This window comes from Macaca fascicularis, chromosome 7, assembly GCF_037993035.2.
Source record: "Macaca fascicularis isolate 582-1 chromosome 7, T2T-MFA8v1.1".
NCBI classification, from domain to species: domain Eukaryota; kingdom Metazoa; phylum Chordata; class Mammalia; order Primates; family Cercopithecidae; genus Macaca; species Macaca fascicularis.
Window position 1 is genome coordinate 3076351 of NC_088381.1, and position 27336 is coordinate 3103686.

The 27336-nt window shown below is 45.2% G+C and overlaps 1 long non-coding RNA gene across 1 annotated transcript in view; it reads right to left on the bottom strand.

Annotated features, from left to right (window-relative positions):
* The window catches only part of LOC135971736 (uncharacterized), a 157239-nt gene that overhangs the window by 20503 nt on the left and 109400 nt on the right, over nucleotides 1-27336 (bottom strand). The gene's annotated exons all lie outside the window — the stretch shown is intronic.

Consider the following 27336-nt stretch of genomic DNA (forward strand, 5'->3'; position numbering starts at 1 on the left):
CTAGTTGTCCCGCCTTTCCAGACCGAACCAGTGCTCATCTTACGTGTGTTGATTGATGTCTCATGCCTCCCTAGAATGTGTAAAACCAAACTGTGCTCTGACCACCTTGGACACATGTCATCAGGACCTCCTGAGGCTGTGTCAGGAGCGTGAGTCCTCAACCTTAGCAAAGTAAACTTTCTAAATTAACTGAGATCTGTCTCAAATTTTCGTGATTCAAAAAGCCTGGTGCACTCATATTGAATCTTGCGACGTCCTAAGCAGAGAACTCAGCCACACCATCCCAGACTTCTAACCCACACAACAAAGAGATAAAAATGTGCGCCGCTTTAAGCCTCTACGTTTGTTATCATTTGCTGTGCATCAATAGAAAACTGATGCTCAAATCATGACGGTAGGTACAGATGCTTCCAGGTGTGTTGGTTGGGGACGGCAGGTGAGGATGAGTCCAGTGAGAAGAGGCTGGGATGCAGATGCAATGAAGGAGAAAGAGTGGGACCAAAAGGGGAAACTGCAGGCTTGGTGTCCACCAGGCAGGTGGCCTCATGCTAAGACCTAAAAGGCTCTGGTGATTCCAAGAACTGATTTCCATGAGGCAGGACCTCCTCTACCAAGGAGATCACACCGAGCAGCCCCACTGTTCAGGTTTAGCATTACTGCAAACTCCCAGCAGGGCCCAGCCAGTCACCAGCCAGGAGAGAAGGAAGGGAGATGAGTGAGGGAGTTTATAAGAAACAGACAGGTGTCAGGACCCAGGAGAAAAAGTCTGGGGGTAGGTAAGAGATCTCATCAGTGAGAAGTTGGACAACCCAGAAATATTTCAGGCACCTGGGACTGAGCCAAAATACTGGGGAGAGAAAAACAGAGGTGATGGTGTTAGGACACAGGGCCAAGAGAAGCTGCACCTCCATGTCTTATAGTGATACCAGGTCAGCCACACAGAACTAACCCCAGCTTGCACCAACTCCAGGACAAAAATGGTAATCTCTGTTGACACTCAGGATGCCTTGAAGAGCTGGAAGTAGACCACACCGGAGCTGCTAGCGGTGGTCTTAAGGAGCTGAGGACAAGTGGCGCGAGTGTCTATGAAGGGCTCGCACTGTGTAGAACAATGAACTCACTTCAATACAGGATTAGCTTCAGTTCGGGCCGGGGCAGAGAAGTGGACTATGACGGAGGTGGGGTAGGGATGTCCATGACCATAGGCAACTTCCTTTGATGATGTCAACTTTAATTTTATAAACTGCAAAAGTGGCGTACTAATCCCTGCTACTGGGGTTCAAAACAAACCACTCCAAAATATGACTATAGAATCCATCACCTCACAATGTGCCTCTTTGGCATATGGATTAATTTGAGCTGATTATTTTGAGAAAACACGAACACAGAAGTAACTCTGAAAAAGTCCCCTTTTGTAAAGAAAGCTTACTCCTATAAAGGAAATTTTCATTAGTAAACGTGTGCACACCAGGAAGAGAGCTACTCCCAGACAAGTTTCTCACTTACAGACTTTTATCTGCACAACGAGGCAGAGCCACTTCCCTGACATGTCCTCCCCTCACCCTTCCATGCCCTGCCTCCACCACCCCTGAGGCCGCAGCCCCTCTTCCTTTCTGGAGCTCAGGATGCCAATTAAGTTTCAGTCATCTGGCCCTTCTCACATTTTTGTCTCACATTTTTGTGGGACTGCTGTGCACATGTACGTAATTAGAATAGTTTTTATCCTGTTCTTTTTTTTTTTTTCTTGAGACAGAATCTGGCTCTGTTGTCCAGGCTGGAGTGCAGTGGCAAAATCTCGGCTCACTGCAACCTCCATCTCCCAGGTTCAAGCAATTCTCTGCCTCAGCCTCTTGAGTAGCTGGGATTACAGGTGCCCGCCACCACACCTGACTAATTTTTTAAAAATACTTTTTAGTAGAGTCAGGGTTTCACCACGTTGGCCAGGCTGGTCTCGAACTCCTGACCTCAAGCGATCTGCGCTCCTCGACCTCCCAAAGTGCTAGGATTACACATGTGAGCCACCGCACCCGGACTGTTCATCTGTTTTTTTTTTTTTGTTAATTTAATTCATAGCCCAGTCAAAGAACCTAGAAGGGTGAAGGGAAGCCCTTTTTCCCTTCTCTACACTGCCCTGTCATGAAGGTAATAATGTGTGAAGGGAAAATAAACCTCGGGACTCCAAAATCACTAAGCCAAAATCACTAAGGGAAAAGTCAAGCTGGGAGCTGCTAGGGCCAACCGGCCTCCCAGTATATTCCTAAATAAGACAGCTACAAAGACAAAAAAGCTACATATCTCCCTCACAATTTGCCCGCAAGGAAATTCCCAGTGGACAAAAGGCAGTGAGGACTAAGTTCTGATTTTTTCTTATTTTGCCCAAATTCCTATCTAAGGGGTCTGGGGAGTCATGCCCTACAAACCATAAATTCTCATCAGATGGGTTTTATTTAACCCTCTATATTGTGACTTACTTTCCAATCTGGCTCTGGCATAACATTATGTGACAAAGAAGAAGATAAAAATACTTTACCCCAAAATATGTTTCTTTGCCATATTTTGAAATGGCCCTGCAAAGCCATCCTTTGTGGAGGAAAATCTGCGTCCATAAAGAATCTCTATCAATATAGCTAGATCTTTTTCTTCCAGGCCCCCCCACTCCTGAAGAGATTAACTGAGAGTCTTTTGAAGGTCTGAATAGGAAACATTTGTCATCTACTGTCTCTACGGGCAGCCACTATGAGACTTCAAAAGAATCTTGGTCTTTACAATCTTTTATCTTAACCTGAACATTCCCTTTCTTTTTTTTTTTTTTTTTTTTTCCCGAGACAGCGTCTCACTCTGTCACCAGGATGGAGTACAATGGTGCGATCTCGGCTCACTGCAACATCCGGCTCCCAGGTGCGAGCAATTCTCCTGCCTCAGCCTCCTGAACAGCTGGGATTACAGGCAGCCGCCACCACGTCTGGCTAATTTTTGTATTTCTGGTAGAGACAGGGGTTTCTCCATGTTGGCCAGGCTGGTCTCGAACTCCTGATCTCAGGTGATCCACCTGCCTCTGCCTCCCAAAGTTCTGGGATTACAGGCGTGAGCCACCAAACCCGGCCCTGAACATTCCCTTTCTATCCATCCCGGGTCTTCAGACAAACTCAACAAATTGTCAACCAGAAAATGCTTAAATTCACCTATAGCCTGGAAGCCCCTGCTTCGAACTGTCCTGCCTTTCTGGACCAAACCAATGTATTTCTCAAATGTATTTGACTGATGTCTCATGCCTCCCTAAAATACATAAAACCAAGCTGCACTCCGACCACCTTGGGCGCATGTTCTCAGGACCTCCTGAGGGCTGTGTCACGGGCCGTGGTCACTTATTTTTGGCTCAGAATAAATCTCTTCACATATTTCACAGAATTTGACTCTTTTCATCAACAACAGACAGAACTCAAAGTCATCCCGCTGCTCACGTGAGACAAATGCAAATCTGATGGCTTCCTTTGCCCTACTGTTTCACTAAGCCAGATTAAGGCATAAGTGACTATTCCTGTAAATTGCATATTCAATGAAGGGCTAATCAGAAACTCAAAAGAATGCAGCCGTTTTCCTCTTATCTACCTATGACCTGGAAGCCCCCTCCCCACTTTGAGGTGTCCTACCTTTGCAGCCCGACCGAACCAATGTGTATCTCTTGTCTCCCTGAAATGTATAAAACCAAGCTGTGCCTGGATCACCTTGGGCACATGTCGTCAGGACCTTCTGAGGCCGCATCACGGGTGCATCCTTAACCTTGACAACACCAACTTTCTAAATTGATTGAGACTTGTCTCAGATACCTTTAGGTTTAACGTGAAATCTACGTGTATCTGAAATACATATGTAAATATACGTGAACGTTCTCTTAAGCTGTCAGGTGAGAGACGCTGGTGTATTATTTAATTACCCACCACCATCGTTCTAACGGAGCTGGCCAAACAAGTGAGGGATGTGATCTGACTCTTCAGGTGACCCCGCACAAGCACAGCAGACAGATCCTAGTACTCAGCCTTCCTATTTGAGAAAACCGTGGTGCCAGCCAAGGCAAGGAATTCCCCATTTCTATTACATCCCATACTCTTAAATATGTATTAGATACCTACAACCCTGCTTGTGCCGATACCACGGAACGATGCAGTACTCTTCTTCTTGCCTGGGACCGGTCTGCCTTTGCAGGACTAACAAATTAGCTGCAAGATTAGAAATTACAATGTAGGGGTCAGGCAGCCTCTGGTTCCAAGAGTCTGAACCTCCCCAGATTGCTCCTGGGGATAATATCACTATTGTAAAACCTAGGGTCAGCCCTGGAGATATTTTGCAGACCCTGTACTCGATGGATCAGCTGACACCACCTAATTGGTAATCTGGCCCAACCAGCTCTGCCATGGCACCCAGGAACAGAAGATATTAAAAAAACCTAACTTAGACCCCTTAGGATTCCATCTCCAACCTAACCAATCCCCACTTTCCGAGCCTCTATGTGCCAATTTATTTTTAAAAACTCTGATCCCCGAATGCTTGGGAAGACTGATTTGAATAACAATGAAACTCTGGTCTCCCGCACAGCCGGCCTTGTGTGAATTACTCTTTCTCCATTGCCATTCCCCTGTCTTGATAAATTGGTTCTGTCTAGGCAGCGGGCAAGAATAACCCACTGGGCGGTTACAAGAGGGTAACAAGAGGGGAGGAAATGTATGGCGAATAAGCATTGCCTGATTACACAGATAAAAGTCTCTCTGTCAGAGGTGTTTCAACCAGAGCAATTCCATCTTGAATAGGGGCTAGGTAAGATGAGACTAGAACTGCCGGGCTGCCCTCCCAGGAGGGTAGGCATTCTTAGCCACAGAATGAAATAGAAGGTCAGCACAAGATACAGGTCATAAAGATCTTGCTCATAAAACAGGTTGCAATAGGCCTGGCGCAGTGGCTTACACCTGTAATCCCAACACTTTGGGAGGCCGAGGCGGGCGGATCACAAGGTCAGGAGATCAAGACCATCCTGGCTAACATGGTGAAACCCTGTCTCCACTAAAAGTACAAAAAATTAGCTGGGTGTGGTGGCGGGCGCCTGTAGTCCCAGCTACTGGGGAGGCTGAGGCAGGAGAATCGCTTGAACCTGGGAGGCGGAGACTGCAGAGAGCCAAGATCATGCCATTGCACTCCAGTGTGGGTGACAGAGCAAGAATCCGTCTCAAAAAAAAAAAAAAAAAGAAAGAAAGAAAAGAAAAAAAGAAACAAAAAACACTGAATAGAAATGGATCACATGATTCTTTTCTCCCCACTTTTCTCTATTTACCACATTCCTTTATCGAGCACGTATTACTTTTACAATGATAGAGGAAAAGAAAGAAAACAAGGAGTGACAGAGCCCCAGGCCGGAGACCGTGCTGCTGACGGGCCGTGTCATCTGAGTCCAGCTCCTCCCGTGTTTCCTGAGCACCTGCCAGGCTCAGCGGACACACTGGGATACTCCTCAGAGCAAGACACCTTGTGACCCTCCAGCAGAAACAATCACTCCCTTTCGGCACTGCTCACCCAACTTCACCTTGCCTCATCCCAGCAGAGGCAGTGGATCAGAACCTGTGGCGAAATGACCTTGTCAGCACAGCCGCCGGGACGCTGTATGGCAGATGCAGCTGACAGCAACAACTTTACCCCGAGAATGACCCTGTGGCCGAAGAAGAATGTGTGTACCTTGTCCCAAGCTAAGGAATCCAGGAGTAGCAGATCTGGAGAGTCTTTCTGTATCCGTGAAGGATGTCCGAACCCCCGGCCATCCTTTGGAAAGCAGGCCATTCAGAGGATTGAGGTCCTTTGTTGTGGGTCAAATGAGGTTGCCAGGTGGAGGTGGTGGAAGGTGCTAAGTGAAAATGTGATATAAACTGCATGCTTTTTAGGAACAGTAGCAGTTCTCCAGTCCAGCCCACTGCCACTGCCCTGTCCCTGTGTGTGTGTAAATTCTTCAGATAAACCCCACGACTCACTTGTTGTCTCTGGACTTCCTCTTTGGCCTCTCAGACATAGTGCCATCCTTACGGGAGTCAGTATGGGTTCAGCACAATAGTTGTGACATTCTAGACACTCTGAAACCACCTTTGGCAGTGAGGGAAGTCTCACATGGGAAAATTCTGGCAGTGAGAGAAACCGGACTTCGCTGATTCCACGCTGCTTCTAACCTCACAGGATGTCCTGGTTCATTCCTGGGCGTAGGCCAGACTCACTTTCAGATGAATTTAGTTTACAGTGTAACTTTGAATCAAAGAGACAACATCCCCTTCCTGAAACTCACCGCCCCCTTGCTCTGGGACTGAAACTGCCTTTCTAAAACTAACGAATTAGACACAAGGTTAGAGCTGTGATTCAGGAGTCTCGCAGGCAAAGGTCGCAAGATTGCAACCTCCTTCAGGGAGCATTACTATTCTTAAACCTAGGGCTGGGATGTGAGGTGTCTTTTGGACCTTGCATTTTGAGGGACCAGCTGTGGCCACCTGGACTGGTAACCCATACCAAGTGACTCAGCTGGTCCTGTAAACTTCCCCTAGGAACTGATTCAGCACAAAAAGACAGCTTCCACCCCCTATGATTTACCAACTAAGATGGACCCTAAAGTTAATGAAACAAAGTTACTTACACGCCAGGCGCGGTGGCTCAGGCCTATAATCCCACCACTTTGGGAGGCCGAGGTGGGCGGATCACGAGGTCAGGAGATGGAGACCATCCTGGCTAACATGGTGAAACCCTGTCTCTACTTAAAAAAAAAGAAAAAAAAAACTAGCCGGGCGAGGTGGCGGCGCCTGTAGTCCCAGCTACTCGGGAGGCTGAGGCAGGAGAATGGCGTGAACCCGGGAGGTGGAGCTTGGAGTGAGCCGAGATCGTGCCACAGCATTCCAGCCTGGGTGATGGAGCGAGACTCTGTCTCAAAAAAAGAAAAAGTTACTTACAAATGGAAGTTCAGGGCCTGGCTGGCATGGCAAATTTCTAAATTCCTACAGCTACAAGAAAAACCACACCCTTGCTAACCTCCCCAACAAAAGGAATTATTAGGCTGATTTACAACCCAGACCACTGCAACCCTGACTGGAAAGAGAGTCGGCCTTGAAGCATTCTTTTCTGATAAGCAACTGCGGAACTTAAGCCAGTTTCAACAGCTTATAGAGGCTGAGCACAAACTGTCTCTGTGTTCTATAGTTCACCTTTTGACATAAAGACCCAAATTCCACCTCATTTAATGCAAAAACCTCATCCCAAAGTGAACATGGGATGTATGTTACATATATTATGTATGTATATATGTGGATATGTACATATGTATGTTAATATGTATACATATTGCATGCATATATACATGTATATGTGTATTCATTTAGCATATAAATATGTTACCCATTCTGCATGTGCATAAATGTGTACATAGTACCGATAAATATGTACAGCTTTCCCTCCAAACCTGCTGAGTATGTTTGACTCTATTGTGTAATGCGGACCCTGTGAAGCATAAAATCCAAACTGTCCTTCCAGTCTTCAAAGAGAGAGCACCTTCAGTCCATGCTGGAGACCTTCTCCTCCTGGCTTGCAAACCAATATCATCAATAAAGGTCTCCTTCCTACTATTTAGCCACCTTGGTGGTGTTTTTTTGGATGACAAAAGGCTTAAAGAGTTGTGACATCTATGGCACAATGTCCATCTATGGCAAAAAGTCAACTTCCATCTAATCCGAGTTGGCACCCTGGGAATTGGATTACCTTGCTCAGGACATCAAATACATCTAGAACTTGGAACCAGAGTCACTGAGGTCTGAGTCCCCTAAGAACTCAAGAGACTTCATTCACTGAGGCTTAAAGAATACATTTCTACTCCGAATCCAGTCACTGTAACTCTAACGTAGTGTACGCCCTCCAGGCTCTGCAAGCCCGAAGCTGGATCATGCTCCTGCGTGTCTCCTACACTGTGAATGATACTGTTGAACACCCAGTCACTCAGTGGAAAACTTCACTGGTCTCCCCAGTGTGTTCATCTCCCCAACCCTCCACGTTCAGGTTCTTTCGCAGCCTTGTTTTCTGTCTCTGAGCCACTTCTTTAAGCTACTCTATCTCCCTTCGGTTGATGATTCAGGTCATGCTCTCCTGATTTTGGGGCAAAACCACTTCTCCTTCTCCTTCTGCTGTGCCGCTGCAGAGGTTGTGTTTTTCTTTTTTTCTTTTCTTTTTTTTTTTTTCTTGAGATGTAGCCTTACTCTGTCGCCCAGGCTGGAGTACAGTGGCACCATCTTGGCTCACTGAAACCTCCGCCTCCCAGGTTCAAGCGATTCTCCTGCTTCAGCCTCCCAAGTAGCTGGGATTACGGGCGCCCACCACCACGCCCGGCTCATTTTTGTATTTTTAGTAGAGACGGGGTTTTGTCATGTTGGCCAGGCTGGTCTCACACTCCTGACTTCAGGTGATGCACCCACTTTGGCCTCCCAAAGTGCTGGGATTACAGGCATGAGCCACCGTGCCTGGCCCGAGGTCACTTTCTTAAGGTCTGTACAGTCAGGTCTTTGTCTGCCTTTCATGCCTTGCCTGCATTCCTTGGTGTCTCCTACCGCTGCACCGTTGCCTGTGCTGCTCCTTCTGCCCAGCACGCCCTTCCCCCTTTTCTGTCTGGTGGTCTCCTGCCCATCCCTCATGCTCCAGACCCTTGTTTTCTTCCCCGATCCTCTCCATTCCTCTCTGTCTGTAAGCTGCCCCTCTGCTTTTGCTCTTCTCTCTACTGGCAGAGTCCAGAGGGTGTGTCTGACTCCCCCAGACTCCGAGCTGCCAGGAAACAGCCCACAGCCTGCTTGATTGTGTGACCAGCTGCTGGCCTGCACACGCCTGGCCTGTGGAAGCTGCATGGCTGATGAAAGGATGACTGATGACTGATATTTTTCCCATAGCCTGGGAAGAGGGCTCGCCTTTCTTCTCCTGGCGGGTAGTTCCTGGCCACCACCTTCAAGCAGACCTTCAAATGTGCCAAGTGCAGTACCTGATGACCAAGGAATTTCAGACGAGAAGAAAAGCATAAAAAAATGAAACCCGCCATGATTGAAAACCCTAAATGACTCCATGGTGGCAAGCTGGGCTCTCTTGTTCCACGGTTCTTCTTCTGCATGTTGCCTAAAATCAGTTCCATTAATTCCACATGTTGTCACAATTACCCATTTCTGAAAATAATGTACACTCATCCATAAATATAATACAATCCTGAGTGCCTCTGGAGACCCAGCACATAGACAGAAGGGTTATTTGTAAGCAGGCTGGTGTGGTTGGAATGTGTCCCCGAAAGGTCCTGTGCTTCCTGTGTTGGAACCGTAACTCCTGGTGCAACAGTGATGAGAAGTGGGGACTTAGGAAGTGATTAGGTCATGAGGGCTCTGCCCTCTGATGGATTCATGGCATCATGACGGAGGTGGGTTCACTATTATAGGAGTGGGTTCCTGACAAAAAGGGTTGAATTCAGATCCTCCGCGTCTCCTGCAGGGAGTACTCTCTTGCTCTTCCACCTTCTGCCATGAGATGACACGGCAAGAAGGCCCTTGCCAGCTGGAGCCCCTCAACCTGGCACTTCCAAACCTCCAGAATTGTAAGAAATAAGTTTCCTTTCTTTATAAATTACCCAGTCTGTGGCATTCAGTTATAGCAGCACAAAATGGACTGGGACCATGCTCACATACCTAATCTGCTTTACTAGGCAAAGTTGCTTGAAGGCAGAAACATAAATTGCCTCGTACCTTACAGTTGAGTATATGGCTGAGCCATGAATGAAGGCAGATTTATTCATTTAATGGGCACATCTTTCAAGCGGGCTTTGATTATTCTCAAATTATTTTCACTGAGAGAAAGGACACCTCCCAACCACCGTGGTCAGCTGTCACACCAGTAAGTATTCAACGCCCAGCTTTTAGGACCTCCAGTCCCACCACACAGCTGGAAGATGCCACTGTTTGCAGAAGAAAGGTGTCCTGCAATGAGGCATTAGGTGAGGGCAACTCACAAAATCAAAGCACAGGGGGCGGTGGGCATCATGGCTGCCGTTCATCACACAGGCTGCGTCTGCCACCACCACCTCCTTTCCAGCAGTGGGAGCCCCCGGGGCCACCGCCTCAGCCGTGATCTCCCTCCTGCCCCTTCCTCTGTCCACTCCCTATTTGTGAAGCAGGTTCACCAACAACCCATCCAATCTCAAGGGAGGACTCCACTGCATGGAGGAGAGCTACCAGCAGAAATAGGAGTCCAAGCAACTCTGTTCCCTGGAGTGCAATGCTACCAACTGCCAGAGACCACTGAGACAGAACACACTCACAGTGGGTTATAAGAAAGAGGTTTATTACCACAGATAGGGAGCAGGGGAAGAAAGAACCTTGGCTCCACTGTGAACCGGTCCCCCGAGGCTCAAGAAGCCTTCCCAGAGCAGATGGAGTCTCGACTACACATGCCCCACTTCTACCCCAGCTGAGGAAACCTGGCAGGCAGCCCACCCTGGTTCTAGACCTCAGGGGACACATGGCTTGCTGGGAAACGCTTTGCTAAAGCAAACTAAATATGGCCTGAGAAGGACTCCATACTTCTATATTTGAGTCCTTGTGGATGAACTGTAACCCAGCTTCGTAGGCAGACAAGATTGAAAACCTAACTTAGGAGTGTGCGCTTGTAACAATATGTGAGTCTTGGCCAATCCCAGCAGCCATACTTCAACCACTCACAGACTGCTGAGTGTTCAAACTGTGTTCAAATAAGGCAAACGCCGACCTGAAACCAATCCAGCTGTTTCTGTGCCTCACTGCTGAGTTCTGTTCGTCACTTCCCTTTGTCTATAAATTTGTTCTGACCACGAGGCACCCCTGGAGTCTCTCTGAATCTGCTGTGATTCTGGGGGCTGCCCGATTCGCAAATTGTTCATTGCTCAATTAAATTCCTTTCTATTTAATTCGTCTAGCTGAAGTTTTTGTTTTAACAGCTTTGAAGGACATGCTGCTTCCAGGGGAGAGAGGAACTAAGCCTCAGCCGTCTTAGACAGTCCCTCCCCAGGATGTCACCCTCCCTAGGAGGGGCAGGAGCACGTCCCGCTGTTCTGGGCAGTTTCTCCCTATCTTGGGATATTGCATTCCCGGCACACGTAAGACTTATTCTGAGAACTACAGGCAAGAAGTAAAGTGGGGAGACAGCGGGTTGGCCAAGGCTATCCCGGGACTGCCCAGTGCTATTCAAGCCCCCTCAAATCTCAACACCCACTTCTTACGGAGGCACAGAGACCTTGTACGTCCTGGGGGAAACCTTCCCCACACTCTTGAATTCATTCCCACGTGCTCCGTGCTGGCCTGTCACATACTTGTAACGATACATTTGCTTACTTGTCACCCTTTCTTTAATGCTTGCCCTCCCTGTAATTCTGTTAGGCTACAGAGAAACCACTTTTAGTCCATGCAACACTATCTCCATGGCCCTTAGCCCAATGCCTGGCGCACGGCTGGTGCCCCCTCAGTGTTGCTGGCTGGCTCCTGGACCGACTGCCCTTGGAGCCAGGCTGCTAGGGATGCTGCCCGGCCTCAGGTCGCCAGGGTGTCAACGTGAGTATGTGAGTGTGAGTCCGAATGTGCCCCTGTGAGTGGGCCGGAGTGTGCATTAGTGTATGTGTCTGACAGGGAGTCTATGAATGGGTGTGAGTGTGTGTGCACACACTCTACCGCTGCACTTGTTTGAGCATGAGGGCAAGGCTTTCAAACCAGAAAGGGCCAATGTTAATTCTGTTCAGATGCTTGGAGCTCACATCATCTTATTTTAAGATGCATCCCAGCCCTGTTCCTTGTGTTTTCCAAAATGCGTATTTATTCAAATCTCAATAAAGATGTGCATTTGGCTTTTAAAACTATAGGGAGCTACCAGTCTCGCCTCTGAAAATCTTTATCTGCAACTGTGCCGGTTGCTACTCTCTTCGGGCTCCAGCAAACCTGCGTTTCACACCATCTATTCCCAAACATTCCATGTCCCTGTAAACCTTTTAGGCAACTCACTGAATCCTTGAATTGGTTCTGTCTGATCCGCTCCTTCCTGATGATCAGAAGCCAGGGTTCTGGCTGGGTACAGTGGCTCATGCCTGTAATCCTAGCACTTTGGGAGGCCGAGGAGGGCAGACTGCCTGAGCTCAGGAGTCTGAGACCAACCTGGGCAACACGGTGAAAACCTGTCTCTACTAAAATTCAAAAAATTAGCCAGGCATGGTGGCGGATGCCTGTAATCCCAGCTACTCTGGCTGAGGCACGAAAATTGTTTGAAACCAGGAGGCGGAGATTGCAGTGAGCCAAGATAGCGCCACTGAGCTCCAGCCTGGGTGACAGAACCAGACTCTGTCTCCAACAACAACAACAGAAAAAAAAAAGAAAACGAAGAAGCAGCCAGTCTTCTGTTCTCCGTGTTATGCATTAGTTCGGTCCCAGCAGCGTGGAGTAACCCTGCCCTCCCCTGCATCTGGAGTATGTGGAGCACAAAGCACACAGGGTAGTAACCAGGCTGAAAGAGCAGATAGCCGAGTTCAATTGTAGAGACCCCAGAACCCACAGGCTGTTGAGCTGCACTACACCTTCAGAAGTTGCTGCTTTAGGTCACTGGAAGAATGCAACGGTGACATCAAACCAATAGCTGCTGCTTTGTCGGGGGCAGGTGAGGGCATGTTGAGACAGGAATCACCGTCCTTTGAATGGCAGGATTCTTCTCTCCCACATTCATTTCCCCAGACAACACCAACGCCCTGGAGGGCTGCTTCAGCTCGGGCCCCTCCACCCCTCTTCCTCCAGATGATGGTGGGGTCCACCTGTCCCTCCTGCAGATGTCTCACTATGTGAATCTGTACTCGCCTCACCTCTAAAAGCAGTTCACAGCAGGCACCCCATGTTCCATACAGCCCCTTTCTCTCACAGCTCTATCATTTGAATTTGTCCCCTTCATAGGAAGTAGGAAGCCTCAGGAATTTCTTGCCAGTTTGCGTGCTATCTTCCTTAGCTTTGCTCGATTGGAGTTGCTCTCCTCCCTTAGCCAGCATCTCGGTGTGTGACTGCAAGTAACTCTGTAGCAGGTCGGTTTCGGGGGTCAGAAGCAGCTTGTGCCTCGCACCTGCAGCAGCAGGAAGCTGTGGCCGGTCAGCCCTGACGCCTGCAGAGGCAGAGACAGAATCCAGGCAGCCCTGTCTTTGACCTTTAAGTTCCACAGGGTTAGTCAGCCACAAAGCTTGGGACTGAACATCTCTCTTGAGCTACCTATGCCAAAGTGATGACCAGATAGAGCAGGTGCCCTGTTGAGGTGCAGTCCTTGAACAAGGGCAGGAGGGCTGCACGTGCGCCAGGAAGGAGCACTGTAGCCCCTTTGTCGGAGAGCAAGACCCAGTGACAATGGCAGGTGTGGGTAACACTGGAAGGGCAGCAGCAGCTCTCAGACGAACACGTGGGACCTCCACAGGAGGTGACAGAGCGCCAGGCAGGAGAATGCAGATGGGGGCGGCAGGAGCCTTTGGCAATGGCAGGAAGAGGAAGGTGGCCTGAGGAACCAGGGGCTCACTAGGCCTTTCTCTGCAACAGCAATTCTCAGAAGTTGGTTCATGGATGCCCTTGTTTTGATATGATTAATTTTCAAGTAGTTTTGGGGATGAAAAGGAAAAAAAAGAAAAAGGAAAACCAGATTGGGCAGATGCATCTGTTACTCCTACGCAGCATATGGCAGTAAACTGTCATTAATTTTATTATGTTTATGTGTTTATTAATTTATTATATTATATTTAGTATGTTTATTATGTTTGTATGTAGTTATACAGAAACAGGAAATAATAAAATACAAATAGGTGGGCTCCTTTTGGTAAAGAAATTAGTTATTTTTACTTGTGAGGTAAATTTCAGTCAACTCGACTTTATACAACTCTTGCAATAGATACGTTTTCCCATGACCCCAATTTTTAAAACATGCAAACATTTACTCCAAGGGCAATTATCGAAAGACTTTTTAGACATAAAACAGAAAGTTCCAGTTAATTACACACGTGACCTAGTAAGAGCATTTAACAGGACAAATCTACAAACTCAGAGTTCGTAAGAATCATCTGCCTGTCAAACACCAGCCAATGATATCCCTCTCCATGTAGCCAAACATAGAGCAGGCTGCTTAAGAGGTTATTTTAAAAATGATTAATACCCAGCGTTGTCTTTCTTATTTGCAAATGATGGTTATTACTGTCATGAACCACTATGAATGGGAAGACAGACAGTAGGAAATGCTGCATTACCTATTAAAATTTAACATATACAGTCATCCCTCAGTATCGGGGGAAGATTGGTTCCAGGACCCGAGTGCATACCGAAAGCTGCAGGTGCCCAAGCTCTTTATATAAAATGATGTAGCATTTGTGCATAAACCACACACATCCTCTCATATACTTTATGTCATTTGTGGATAACTTACAACGCCTAATACAATATAAACGTTATGCAAATAGTTGTTATACTGTATTTTTATTATGTTTTATGGTCCTATTATTATTTTTATTTATTTTTGACTATCTGTAATCTGCAGTTGAATTGGTGGATGCAGAACCCACAGATATGGAGGGCCAATTGTACTTTAAAATTCCATTTTCATAAGAAACTAAGGCTTGCTGACTGTTTTGCCAGCAGTCTCCCAAAATTTACATTGGTACAATAAGGCTATCTAGATACTGTGGCAGATCGCCCAGCTGAAAACAACTAAAACTGCCCAAAGAAATGTGGGAGAGATATTTTTACAGGCAGCAATAATTTGGCAAGTGAAGCAGAAGATTCAGGGACCCAAACTCCAGTGAAAGTTGGAACCCAGGAGAAGAGCGGATTTTGCCTTGAGGGCATCTGGCAAACCCAGGGATCTCCAGCGCGGATTGTCGGGCCCATGGTGCACGGAGCAGAAGTGCAGAGCCAGCCCACATGGGGACCTGGGACACAGCCTCTCCATCCCTGTGGGACAGGGAGGAGCTTTTCCCGGGGCGTCCCAGTGGACTGGAAATGTACCCACCGTCCGTAGGACTAGCCGCATCAATCCTGAGCACTGAGTAGAACGGAAAAACATTCCTGCTGATAATTCACGATCACTAGCCAGCCCTCAGGAGAGTTTTCAGCTCGAATCTGAATTACCCAGGTGGTCAGAAAAGCCTCAAGCTGAGGATTCAGCTTAAGTTAATCTCTGGCTGAGCGTGCCCTGGTGCTTGGCGGCAGAAGGACCCACAGAGGCAGGCATCAAAGAATTCCTGTGGATAACGGAAAAGTTAGACATGTAAAAAATTCATACAGTGGGCAAATCAGACCTGGAATTAAAAATAGACCAGCTCGGCCAGGCACAGTGGCTCAAGCCTGTAATCCCAGCCCTTTGGGAAGACAAAGCAGGCGGATCACGAGGTCAGGAGTTCGAGACCAGCTTGGCCAATGTAGTGAAACCCCGTCTCTACTAAAAATAAAAAAAAACTAGCCGGGCGTGGTGGCCGCGCCTGTAGTTGCAGCTACTTGGGAGGCTGAGGCAGGAGAACGGCGGGAACCTGGGAGGCGGAGCTTGTAGTGAGCCAAGATCGCGCCACTGTGCTCCAGCCCGGGCAACAGAGCAAGACTTCATCTAAAAAAAAAAAAAAAAAAAAGATAGACCAGCTCATACACCTACTATGTACCCACAAAAAATTAAAATTAAAAAAGACCAGCTTATTATGTTTAAAGAACTAAAAGACTGAAAATACAAATAAGGAGCAAGAGACGTTATGTATCTATTAAACAATCAGGTCTGAAAAAGAATCTAATCAAATGTGTAGAAATAAAACACATATAAACTAAAAATAAAGTTTAACATTAGGCTAGAGAATGTATGACCTAAGACTTGGATCTGAAGAAATTATTCAGAATGTATTTTACAAAAACAGGAAGAAATAGGACACGTAAAAGAGGAGCCAAGATATAGGTGGAAACCAGGAGAAGTATTAACATATCACAGTTCAGGAAGAAAAGGAGAGAGAAAATGAGATCAAGGCAATATTTTAAAAGATAATTCTGCCAATTTTCCAGAATTGATTAAAGACCACAATCCACAGGATGAGGAAGACCAATGAATCCCACACAGAATAAATTAAAAGGAGCCTACTCCTAGACAGTAACATCATATCATCTATGTGCAGAGGGAATGTTATACACTGGAACAAATATCTTTCAAAACAAAGAAGAAATAAAGATATTTGCAAATCTACCACTGAGCGATTTTGCCACCTACAGACCATAACTAAAGGAATTTCTAATAGACGGTCAGAGATAAATGAATTGAAGAGCAAAAGAAGTATTAAATGTCATAAAATCTAAATAAATATTCATTTGGAAGACAACAATAACACTGTGAGATTTTAAAACTACAAGATCAAAGGTAAAATCAAAATAGGTGGCAAATTAATCACAGCACACAAATCAGAAAAAGTGAGTTGTCAACCATTATGGAAAACAGTCTGGCAATTCCTCAAGGATCTAGAACTAGAAGTACCATATGACCCAGCCATCCCATTACTGGGGATATACCCAAAGGATTATAAATCATGCTGCTATAAAGACACATGCACACGTATGTTTATTGTGGCACTATTCACAATAGCAAAGACTTGGAATCAACCCAAATGTCCATCAGTGACAGACTGGATTAAGAAAATGTGGCACATATACACCATGGAATACTATGCAGCCATAAAAAAGGATGAGTTTGTGTCCTTTGTAGGGACATGGATGCAGCTGGAAACCATCATTCTCAGCAAACTATTGCAAGAACAGAAAACCAAACACCGCATGTTCTCACTCATAGGTGGGAACTGAACAATGAGATCACTTGGACTCGGGAAGGGGAACATCACACACCGGGGCCTATCACAGGGAGGGGGGAGGGGGAGGGATTGCATTGGGAGTTATACCTGATGTAAATGACGAGTTGATGGGTGCTGACAAGCTGATGGGTGCAGCACGCCAACATGGCACAAGTATACATATGTAACAAACCTGCACGTTATGCACATGTACCCTAGAACTTAAAGTATAATTTAAAAAAAAAAAGAAAAAGAAAAAGTGAGTTGTGTTGTTTAGGATGAAAATAAAGATGTGAACTTTAGATTTTAAGAAGTTAGGCTAGAATTTCTAAGGTAGTTGTGCTAGACTTTGTTTTCCAAAGATAGCTGCAACAGTATTTCTCATCTCACGTGCCCTTCCAAAAGTGGAGTCTAATTCCCTTTGCCTTGAACCTGGTCTTGACTCTGATTTTCTTGTCATCAAAGGATGTGGCGGAATGATGTGAAGACTTCTGGGTTGAGAAAGCAATGCACTGCCCTCCTGTTCTAGGGTCACTCTCTCCTGGAACCCAGCTGCTGTGCTGTGAAAAGCCAAGCCCTGTAGGAAGGTCCCTTGTAGGAGCTCTGGTGGCCAGCCCCAGCTGAGCTGAGCAGTCAGTCAGTCCTGCCTGCAGGGCAGGTGTGAGTCAAGAAGACGCTTAATGATTCTGGCCCCAGCCTTTCAGGTATTCCCAGCTATGGCTCCAGACAACAGAGAAGAAAGACCAGTCATCCCCACTGGGCCCTGCCTGTCCAAATTCCTGACCTGCACCATCAGTGAGCCACTAATTCTTACTATTTTATGCCACTGACTAGGGGATGTTTGTTATGAAACAGCAGTAACTGGAGTAGTAGTCACTCAAGGAAAAGATAAAGATGTATAACTTCCTAATTGTTACAGGGGAAATATGTACAGAATAAGAAAAAAAATAGTCCAAAAGAAAGAGAAGAAACCAAGAAAGCTTAAAGAAAACAGTAAAAATCAATCCAAATTTATTAATAATCATGATAAATGGGACTGGGCATGGTGGCTCATGCCTGTAATCCTAGCACTTTGGGAGGCTGAGGCAGGCAAATCACTTGAGGCCAGGAATTTGAAATTAGCCTGACCAACATAGCAAAACCCCGTCTCTACTGAAAATACAAAAAATTACCCAGGTGTGGCGGTGCATGCCTGTAATCTCAGCTACTCGGAAGGCAGAGGTGGGTGAATCGTTTGAACCTGGGAGGTGGAGGTTGCGGTGAGCTGAGATCTTGCCACTGCACTCCAGCCTGGGTGACAGAGCGAGACTCTGTCCCAACAACAACAACAAAAGATAAATGGAAATGGAATAAATGTACCAAACTAATGATAAACTAAATGATAAAGAATATCCGACTGGTTAAATAACAAAATCCAGCTGTATGCAATTTAAGGAACATATCCCAAACACAACAACATATACTGACATATACATATTAGGAATAACTATGGGGAAAAGTAATAATAATTATAGTAGAAACTCACTATGGGCCAGGTATTATTCTAAACACTGTATGTATTAATATTAACTCAATTAATTCTAACAATAATCCATACTGAAACCTAAGTTCCACAAAGACAGAGATGTTTGTTTGCAACTGTTTCTCTCAAGCATGAAACAATTCCTGACACATAGTGGGTGCTTAATAAATATGCATTAAGTTGATGAAGAAATGAAGGAATGAACAACCTTGTGAGGCTGGTCTTATTATTCTACCCATTTTGGAGATAGACAGGGAAATTGGAGCACAAAGTGAAATTGGAGCACAAAGTGAATGGAATAATAATATTCCATTCATATTAGCTGGAATAGCTGTATTAATATCAGAACATGGTGGCTTATGCCTGTAATCCCAGCACTTTGGGAGGCCAAAGCAGGTGGAGAACTTGAGGTCAGGAGTTCGAGACTGGCCTGGCCAACATGGTGAAACCCCACCTCTACTAAAAATACAAAAATTAGCCAGGCATGGCCTGTAGTCCCAGCTACTTGGGAGGCTGAGGCAGGAGAAGTGCTTGAACATGGAAGGCAGAGGTTGCGATGAGCTAAGATCATGCCACTGCACTCCAGCCTGGGTGACAGAGTGAGACTCCCTCTCAATAAAACAAACAAACAGAAAATCAGAACAAATATATTTTGAAAACAAAAAGCATCTCAAGAGAGAAAGAGGGTCATTAAATAATGCAACAATATCCAAATAAATAAAAAAGGTATAATAACTGTAAACTTATATGTAATTAATAGCATAGCTTCAAAGTATATTAAGCCAAGTTAACTTCATTACAGGGAGAAATGGATAAATCTACCATAGCAACAGGTGTTAACATACCTTTTGTTCAGTGATATAGATCAAAGAGATAAAAATAAATAACCAGGCAATAGAACATTTGAATAAAAAAATGTAAAGGCTTGACTTAAAGGACATGTATAAAATACCTAACTACTATGAAGTACTTATTTTTTTCAAGCACAAAAATACATTTATTGACCAAATAGTGGGCAATCAGCTAGCCTCAACAAATTCCAAAAGGTTGGTATTATACAAATCACACTGGCCACCACAAAATGCAATTGTTACAAAAAGATAGCTAGACAAACCACATATATTTGGAAAGTATGAAATACTCTTCTAAATAACTCATAAATAAATCAATTAAAATTAGAAAATATTTAGACTAAATTATAATAAAAAATCACATAACAAACTTGTCAGACTCTGGGATTTCCAAATTCTAGAGAAAGAGAATGCTTCCAATTCATTTTATAATGTTACCATAACCTTAAGAAGCCAAAATCAGACAGAAACAGCATGAGAAAGGGAAATTAGAGTCAAATCCCAGGCATCAATAAACGACAATGCATCCTGATCAATTTGAGTTCATTCCAGGAAGGCAAGATTGAATAAAATCATAAAATCAATTAATGTATTAAAACAACAAACCAGAAAAATAATCTTCTATAATGTTTAGAAAAAGTGAATTTATCAAAACCCTACAGAGAATATTTTACATATTATAAAATCTTGAACACCTTTTTTAAAAGGTGAATAACAACAGCTGAATGCCCATTACTACTATTACTATTTAAAATTGTGCTGGAGGACTTAGGCAACAAAAGAGGGAGAAAATATTTGAGGAATGAAAAGGAACAAGCAAAACTGACATTATTCAAGAGCATTTAGCAAGGTTGCTGAAATGAAAAGCAAGATACAAAACTTGATTCAGTTTCTATACATTAGTGACAAAGAAACATGATTTTATGAAGATATAATAGTCTCAAAAATAAGAAATACTCAGGAATAATTCTAACAAAGGATGTCTGAGATCCTTATGAAAAATGTTAGTATACTTTTTTGAAAGATATTTTTTAAAACCCCAATAAATGGATGTTTGTAAATTTGAGTTCTCAATATCATAAACACATCCATTTTTCCCAAATTGATCTACACATGTAATGCAATGCCTATCAAAATTCCAGCAATTTTCTCTTTTTAATATAGATTTTGAGAAGCTGGGTTTGTTGCTGTTGCTATTTTGAAACAGGGTCTTGCTCTGTAGTCCAGTCTGGAGCACAGTGACACGATCATGGCTCACTGCAGCCTAGACGTCCTGGGATCAAGTGATCCTCCCTCCTCACCCTCCGGAGTAGCTAGGAAGACAAGCGCCTACCCCCATGCCTGGCTACATTTTTTTTATTTTTGGTAGAGACAAGAGCTCACTATGCTACCAGGCTTGTCTTGAACTCCTAGCCTCAAGCAATCTTCCCACTTCAGTCTCCCAAAGCGCTGGGATTACAAGTGTGAGCCACATGCCTGGCCTTGACAAGCTGATTCTAACATTCCAGAAAAGAACAATGGCCAAGGATGTCCTTGAAATTCCCAAAGCAGGAGAGCCAGGCAAGGAGACTGACGAGGGACTTACGACATGACAAGTGGAATAGAGTGCATCGCCTAGAATCAGACTCATCCATACCCGGAACCCCGACTTACCACAGTCATCACTGCAGACCACTGAGAAATAAACGCTGCATTTGATTAAAAAAAAAAAAATTTAACTGAACCTCTACACACCACACACCCACACACACACTGAACCTCTACTTCACACCACACACACACACACACACACACACACACACACACACACACACATTAAAAGTCAGGGGTAGGTAGATTAAAGGTAATTAAAGGTGAAGAGCAAAATATAAGTCTTTTAAAAGACCATGTGAGAGGACCCATTTATGACCAGAGGACAGGTTGACAAAACATGCACACACACACACTACAGACTATACCTGAAGAGACACATACATTGCAATTGAGAACTTCTGATTATTAAAAGACATCAGAGAATGAATGTATACATCACATGACAGGATATGTATCTACAAAGGGGCATGAAGACATACATACACCACAAAATGGGGCCAATATATCTCACCATCTTATATATTCTGGATATAGCACCCGGAATACAAAAGAACTCCTTACAAGTCAGGCATTTCCTGGAAAAGAAAGCACATGAGGGCTGGGCGCAGTGGCTCACACCTGTAATCCCGAGACTTTGGGAAGCCAAGGTGGCTGGATCACCAGAGGTCAGGAGTTCAAAACCAGCCTAGCCAACATGGTGAAACCCTGTCTCTAGTAAAAATACAAAAATTAGCTGAGCGTGGTGGCGGGTGCCTGTAATCCCAGCTATTTGGGAGGCTGAGGCAGAAGAATCACGTGAACCTGGGAGGTGGAGGTTGCAATGAGTGGAGATTATGCCACTGCACTCCAGCCAGGGTGAGAGCGAGACTGTCTCGAAAGGAAAGGAAAGGAGACGAGAGGGGAGGGGAGGGGAGGGGAGGAAAGGAAAGGAAAGGAAGGGAGGAAAGAAGGAAGGAAGGAAAGAAGGACAGGGAGGGAGGAAGGAAGGAAGGGAGGGAGGGAGGGAGGGAGGGAGGGAGGAAGGAAGGAAGAGAGGACACGAAGCCAATAAACACATGAAAAGATGTTCAGCCTCACAGGTACTTATGGAAACACAAGCTAAAACCACGGGTGCTATCACTTCACACATCCCAGACTAGCTATGACAACATCAAGCATGAACAAGAACACGAGCAGCCAGTCCCCCGGGTGCCGCTTGCACAACTGTAATTGTTATAACGGTCAGTGATTTGGTAATGTGCATAATCTACGGGCAAGCAAATCCATAGCTGGATATACGAACCAGAAACATTTTGCAATTTATATGTCAGGAGTCACATATAAAAGTGTTCATAGCCCCACTTTATGTGAAGGCAAAAAACACTGGAGACGGTCCAAGTAGCCATCGACAGGTGAATGAGTGGATGTATTACAATGTATTAATTTATTTAGGACTACTATTTAAGAAAAAAAACCAAATGAGTTAATTACCCCAACCCACAACACCTCAGTGAATCTCGGGAATTAGCTGAGGAAAGAAATGAAATTGCAAACAATACAAGTAGTGTGCTTGAATTTATATTGGTTAAAAACATGCAAAGCTAAGCAATGCACTATTTGTGGATACAAATAAAATTAAGAGCATGATCACACAGTTCTGCATAGGAGTTTCCTCTGACTCTGGGGGCTGGGAAGGGGAATGCGGTGAGAGCAAGAAGAGCCTCTTAGAAGACTTTTCAGGTATGGTTCACTTTCCTCTTTCTTCCATTTTTCTGTTTGTTGGTTTGTTTTGTTGTTGTTTCGCTCTTGTTGCCCAGGCTGGAGTGCAATGGTGTGATCTCAGCTCACAGCAACCTCCACCTCCCAGGTTCAAGCAATTCTCCTGCCCTCCGCCTCCCAAGTAGCTGGGATTACAGGCACATGCCACCATGCCCAGCTAATTTTTTGTATTTTTAGTAGAGACAGGGTTTCACCGTGTTGGCCAGGCTGGTCTCAAACTCCTGACCTCAGGTGATCTGCCTGCCTCAGCCTCCCAAAGTGCTGGGATTACAGGCGTGAACCACTGTGCTGGCCTCACATGATTTCTTAAACCAAGTTGTCTGTGCATAATTTTTTTGTTGTTGTTATTTATTTCTTAGAGACAGGGTCTCACTCTGTCACTGAAGTTTGAGTGCAGTGGTTCCATCCATGGCTCACTGCAGCCTCAAACTCCTGGGCTCAAGTGATTCTCCCACCTCAGCCTCCCGAGTAGCTGGGGCTACAGGCATCCACCACCATGCCCAGGTAGTTGCTTTTATTTTTCTAGAGATGTATGTCTTGCTATTTTTCTCAGGTTGGTCTCAGACTCCTGGCTTCAAGTGATCATTCCATCTCAACCTCCCAAAGTGCTGAAATTACAGATGCAAAAAAGCCACTGCACCCAAACATAAATTTGTATTATATATAATTTTTGTACCTTACATAGATTTTATAATACTATTTTTAAAATCTATTTTATCTTCAATTTAAGGACAACTAAAAACTTTTTATAGAGTAGCCAGGCTTTGCCCAGAAATATCATCTAATCTTTAATTCTCAATAACTGAGTCAGAAATATCTCCTGATTAAACCAGATGGGTAAGGAATAAAATGAATCAAGGGATGTTGGCTTTAAATTTTTAGTTTTTTGATGGAAAACAGCAAGGAAGCAACTTCCTACTGATTCTCTAGATTGAGTAATGTCCAATTAAATAGAATGTAGCTAAAAATAAAACTTCACCTGTGTTTATATAATGGTAGATTGGTACAAAGGCAAAACTGCCCTGCACTGGGAACTTCAAACCTACCCTGAAGTCGCAAATCTCTTCTCAATTAACCTCTGAAGGAACTCCTGAGAACTTGTTTGTGAAGTGAGGTTAAAAAAAAAAAGAAAAGTTTGTAAAAAATGTGCTGCTAGGCAGTTCTATCATTTTCCTGGTCCATGAAGTGACCTGACAATTACGTGTTTTGAGAGAAGGTTATAGAGCTGGCTTGGTTAAGCATATAGTAGTTTCCTGCCAGGTGGCAAGCGTTCCCTTCTAGGCAATCACTGCCAGGTTCACCATCACAACAGACACGACCTGGGGTGATACTAAGAATCTGCAAGTCAGCAGGTGTCCTCAAGCTAGGGAAAACTGTCTGTATGCCAGAGAACATGATAATGACAGTGTCACGCTTCTGAGCGGCTATACCTCCCCGAGGGGGAGTAGGAGACGGGTACTACCAGCTTGCTTATCCTGGGGTTAGAGCCTGTCTCGGTCTTTCTTGGGAGGTTCACTCTGGGATAAGTCACCCTTTGGGACATCACAATTTACATGTCTCATTCTGATGACACAGCCAAAATGAATACTGCACCATGTGTTTTAGGGAGAAAAGGTTACAAAAGTTGTCACCTGCAACTTGAGTGGTGTGTTCAAAGGCAGCGGGGAGAAAAGTTGTTGACAATGGCCAATCGTAGCCCTATGTCATCAATGATTCAGTAATAAGAAGTCTGATTTATTGAGCATTTACTATGAGGGTTTTTTTGTTTTTGTGTTTTGTTTTTTTTTTGTGACAGAGTTTCGCTCTTGTTGCCCAGGCTGGAGTGCACTGGCACAATCTCAGCTTACCACAACCTCTGCCTCCAGGGTTCAAGTGATTCTCCTGCCTCAGCCTCCCAAGCAGCTGGCATTACAGGTGCGCACCACCATGCCTAGCTAATTTTGTATTTTTTTTTTTTTTTTTTTTTTTAGTAGAGATGGGGTTTCTCCATGTTGATCAGGCTGGTCTCAAACTCCCGACCTCAGGTGATCTGCCTGCCTTGGCTTCCCAAAGGGCTACTGGCATGAGCCACCATGCCCAGCGGCATTTGCTATGTTTCTAGGCACAGTATGAAATGCTTTTCACAGATTTTCTCATTTTCAAAAACATCCCCTAGGGAGTTGCTTCTAAATCAGGAAACCACGGCTCAGAGAGACACAAACCACGGCTCAGAGAGGCACAAACCATGGCTCAGAGAGGCACACAGACATGGTACAGGTCACAGCGCATTAGAATCAGGGTGCCAAAGCCCATGCTCTTAATGACTCCACCTGCCAAGACTTAGGAAGATGATTCTGCCATAGGATAAACATATAGACCAAGGTGGTGGAAATGGGAGTCCAGGAATAAACCCTCACGTTTTGGGCCAAGTGATTTTCAACAAGGTTGCCAGGACCTTCCATTGAGGACAACAATGGGTAATCACAAGAGGGATTGGCCAGAAAAGATGAAAGTGCAAAAATCAATAAAAAGTGATCCTGGTGGAAGTGAGATCTGAGTTGAAAGTGGAGTCATGAAAGAAATAGCTGACCTTGGGAATGTTGACACTGCCGCCATGCAACCAGGGAACTGAGTGAAGGAGAATTTATTGTCCGTACGGTAAGGGATGTGCTGAGAAGGCACGCACTGCTCAAACTCTTCTTAGAAAGGTGTTTTCTTTCTTTCTTTTTTTTTTTTTTTACAATCAAGTAAAACATTTTAATCTTCGAAGTTTCTAATGTTTCAATCACAATGTGCTATATAAGTAGTAGTTTTGCTAGTTTTTAATTTCCCTATGCATTTATAACCCACCATAAGAGAACTTCTAAATGTTTCCACAAATGTTGTTAAAGGACCCGGAGAAATGCCTTTGATTATTAGGATTGTTTTGCATAGTCTCAGTTTGCAAGGACATTTTCACAGCCTTGCACTACGGGTCAGAGTAAGAACAGCCAACGTCCATTCAGGGTAAGATGACTCGGCCATCTACACTTGCTTCATGGCCGCGACAGGGAGGTTGTGAAGATGAGTCTGAGGAAACGCACAGACTTTGGCAGGTGTGTCATTTCTTCGTGTAAAAGCAGCTTGCCCCCGTGGGACCAGATTGAACTCAACTCCAAAGAGGAGATATGAGAACATTCTTTTTCTTTCTCTCTCTCTCTCTTTTTTTTTTTTTTTTTAAGTGCAGTAGTGCGATCTTGGCTCACTGCAACCTCCACCTCCCAGGTTCAAGCTATTCTCCTGCCTCAGCCTCCCAAGAAGCTGGGACTACAGGTGTCCACCACCACGCCTGGCTAATTTTTTGTATTTTTAACAGAGATGGGATTTCACAGTGTTAGCCAGGATGGTCTCAATCTCCTGACCTCGTGATCCGCCCGCCTAGGCCTCCCAAAGTGCTGGGATTACAGGAGTATGCCACCATGCCCAGCCAATGTGAGAACATTGTAGTATGCAACGAGGCCTTGCCACCTACACTGAAGGCAAGGGTACCTCCCTTTGACAAAGCTGCCCCTGCACTGACTCTTGCATGGAAATATGGCTGTTGCGTTACTTGCACCATTTGGGTAACAGAGAAGTTTCTCAGCTACCTCCAGCAATAGGGCCTTTGTCATAAGGAGAAACATGGAAACAAGGGAAACCTCATCGGAACGCAGAACATCATTATGTAGATCAGCCTTATGAGAAAAGCATGAGTGGCAACTGTGCCTGAACCAGGCCGCTGAGGGCCCCAGGCAGCAGGAAGAAGGGGCTATCTTAGTGTGCAGTGGCCACTCTGCTTCCTCCCCTCTGTGGATAACACTCGTGCTGCCCCCAAGTGCACACCTCACCTGAGTCCCTCAATGGCTTTTTCTCCTGAGTCGAAAGTCCTGCTCCATCATGACTGCCCATGGCCGTTCTTGCAGCTTCAATTCGGCATCTTCTCCTGAAAATGACTGCATCATTCTCTCCATGTTTCCCTGTCCACATTCAGAGGGAAAATCTGGCCGGCCTTCCTAATTCCACCTCCTCTGTTGATGAGCAGCCTCCCACTCTCAGACACTCCATGGCAGGGACATCAGCCAGGAAATCAGAGCGGTTGGGGGGTGGACCAGAGCAGCAGGTGTAGACACACACTCCTGGGAGGGCTGAGGCCGGGGGCCAGGTGGCTCCATGTCTGGGGGCATCCTGCAGTCAGGCCCAGTGTGATGGTCCCAGCACATGAGCAGGACCCAAATGTTCCCCAGAAAGAAAAGCTGTTTCTGCATCAGAACTTGGGTAAACACTTGCCTTCTACATACTAAATGAAGAAGAATTAAATATATTTTTTTTTGAGATGAAATTTTGCTCTTGTCACCCAGGCTATAGTGCAGTGGTGTGATCTCGGCTCACTGCAACCTCTGCCTCCCAGGTTCAAGTGATTCTCCTGCCTCAGCCTCCCAAGAAGCTGGGATTACAGGCACGCGCCACCACGGCTGGCTAATTTTTTGTATTTTTAGTAGAGACGGGATTTTACCATGTTGGCCAGGCTGGTCTTGAACTCCTGACCTCAGGTGATCTGCCTGCCTCAGCCTCCCAAAGTGCTGGGCTTATAGGCATGAGCCATCACGCCCATCCTAAAAACATATTTTGACACATCATTGGAATCTAAATTAAGCCTAATGACTGCTACTGTAGTCACGAGCAATTATCTTACTAAAAAAAGTGTATCTTTCTGCCCCTTGTCATATTCCTTCGGTTCATTT